Genomic DNA, 3,114 nt, shown 5'->3' with positions numbered 1-3,114 from the left:
TCCCGTAAGGATTTACACCCTCGGAAACCCTGTACAGGGTCGCTATGGGTCGGAACCGACTTGACGGCACTTAACAACAACAACAACAACAACAAATCATTCATAGGCAGTAGACAGACTTACAAGTTTTCTATGGTGATATTTCTGTGTATTCCTTTCTCTCTCCCATAAGTGTCTATTCTATAATGGCATGAAAGGGAAATCAAGATTCAAAAGACAGCCAGGCATATTCACATTGTCTCCTTCCTTTTGCACATTCCAACCATGCCTCAATCTCTGTATTCTAGAACCCTGTTGTTCCAAGGTTGTGCATACATCATTATTTACCTCTGTCCCACTTAGCTCATGCAAATCTGCCTAATTGTTCTCCCATCTGCCTTGTTCTTCCATTCCACTCCACCTTCTTGTTTATTGCCCCCCTCCCTAGTACCCAAACTATTCTGTGTCTATTTCCTACCTTGTCCTCCACCTCCACCTTCCCCTCCCTCCCCTTACCCCACTTCCCACATCCCGGTAACAAGCAAGCCCCCCCCCCCTTTCAGTATGGGTTATTTTCCTTAGTCTTTTACAATAGTGGTCCTATGCAGTACTTCTCCTTTTGTGACTGACTAATTTCACTCAACATAATGTCCTCAAGGTTCATCCATGTTATGTGATAGCTTACATTTTCCTTGTTGTTCTCCAAGGTAACATAATATTCCACTGTGTGTATGTTCCACAGTTTGTTTATCCATTCTTCAATTGATGGGCACTTAGGCTGCCTACAAATTTTTGATATTGTAAATAGTGCTGCTATGAACATTGGTGTGCATATATCTACTCATGTTATGGCTTATATTTCTTGTGGATAAATACCAAGTAGGGGAATTGTGGGGTCATAAGGTATTTCTATTTCCAACCTTCTGAGGAAGGGCCATATTGCTTTCCAGAGAGGTTGGACCATTTTGCAATCCCACCAACAATGTAGGAGCAGCATAGTCTCTCCACATCCTTGTCAGTATTTATGGTCCTCTACTTTTTTAATCTTTGTTGTTATTGCTGGTGTGAGGTGATATCTCATTGTTGTTTTGATTTGCATCTCAATAATGACTAGCAAAGTGTAGTTAGTAGAAACCAAGTGAGCCCGGATTCGTGACCTGGGACCAGGGCTACCAGGTGTGTGGAGAAGCACGAGAGAAGATTACGTGGGCTCAGACACACTGACAATGGCTAGCAACCGCCACTGCCCCTGCCACCATCCCCATTCCTGCTCTGAGACAGCTGAGGGCAGGGGGTTTCTCTCATGGGGCAACCTCAGAAGCAGGTGCGCAAATGGACGGCTGCTGGTCAGCATCCATCCAGAGAGAGAGCATGGGGCCTGCCATCTATACCACCAACCAACCTGCAGTCACACAGAAAGAAGGTCAGGTCACATGGCATCATTGGGGGATAGACATCAGCGGAGGCCAACACCCCAGCTGACTGGATGGCAGACACAGCAAGTGCCCCACACACGTGTGTGCTAACCAAGGCCAGGGGAGTAGAGGCTGTCAGAACAAGAGAGTGACCCTCACACAGGCAAGTGGCAGTACAGGTCTAGGGAGCAGGGAATTGGAGCGGCTAGAGCACTGTCACTGACAACCCCCGCCCCCCCAGATGGCAAGTCATGCTGGGCCACAAAACAGCGGACCCACAAGATGGTAGATTGGGTAGACATGTAGTAAGGAGCTCAGTCAGCAACAACACAGAATACTGGACAAAGTAGGCTCAGAGGATGGTGCTAGAACTCTGAACCACATAAAAAGGAATATTTAGAAGCTTGGAAGGCTTACAGCTAGAGGAATTTTTAGCAGAATCAAGAAATTCATTGCTTTTCTAGTTCAAGATGCTTAGCTGCTCCCAGAGCTGCCATCTTGGGAGACATCAACCGGGTTAAAGATCAGAATAGCCACAAACACCTGACAGAACCACAGAAATACAGATGTGGACATTCTTTTTTTGGTATCTGTTCACTGGTCTCTCTCTGTCTGCATACCTCCATTCTGGTGACTAGAGGGGATGCCTGAGCAAATGAACACCCCATTCTCTCCCCTGGAGGGTTCTACTACACATATGCAAAGATCTCGAAATTTAAAGTGACAGTTTCCACTAAAAACCAAACGGCCACCACTCATCTGTCAGTTTGTCATACTGTAGTGACTTGTGAGTAGCTGTGATTATGAAAGCTATGCCACTGGCATTTTAAATACCAGCAGGGTCACCCATGGTGGACGGGTTTCATATGAGCTTCCAGATGAAGAGAGACTAGGAAAAAAGAGTGACGAACAACTTCTGAATATTTAGTCACTGAAAACCTTATGACTATCAGAGAAACACTGTCAGATCTAACACCAGAAAATGAGCCCTTCAGGTTGGAAGGCACTCAAAATGTGACTGGGGAAGAACTGCCTCCTCAAAGTAGAGCTGACTGTGATAATGTGAATGGAGTAAAGCCCGTGGGAGAAAAGCCCACAGGACTTCATTTGCTGATTGGGCAAAACTCAAAATGAAGTGAAACAGCTGTAAACATCCACTGAAAATCAGAATATGAAATGTATGAAGTATGAATCTGGGAAAATTGGGTGTTGTCAAAAATGAAATGGAATGCATAAACATTGATATCTTAGATATTAGTGAGCTAAAATGGACTGGTATTGGCCATTTAAAATCTGATGACCACATGGTTTACTATGCCGGGAATGACAAATTGAAGAGGAATGGTATTACATTCATCGTCAAGAAGAACATATCCAGATCAGTCATGAGGTAGAATGCTATCTGTGATAGGATAATATCCATGGGCCTACAGGGAAACCCAGTTAATACCACAAGTATTCAAATTTCCTCACCAACCACTAAAGCCAGTGAAGATGAAATAGAAGAATTCTGCCAATTTCTTCAATCTGAAATTGATCAAACATGCAATCAAGATGTATTGATCATTAGTGGTAATTGGAATGCAAAGCTTGGGAGCAAAGAGGAAGAAACAGTGGTTGGAAAATATGGCCTTGGTGATCAAAATGATGCTGGAGAATACATGATAGGATTCTGCAAAACCAGTGATTTCTTCATTTCAAATACCTTCTTCAGATAGCA

Source organism: Chrysochloris asiatica, unplaced genomic scaffold, assembly GCF_000296735.1.
Source record: "Chrysochloris asiatica unplaced genomic scaffold, ChrAsi1.0 scaffold00263, whole genome shotgun sequence".
Classification (NCBI taxonomy): domain Eukaryota; kingdom Metazoa; phylum Chordata; class Mammalia; order Afrosoricida; family Chrysochloridae; genus Chrysochloris; species Chrysochloris asiatica.
This window is presented reverse-complemented; position numbering follows the sequence as displayed.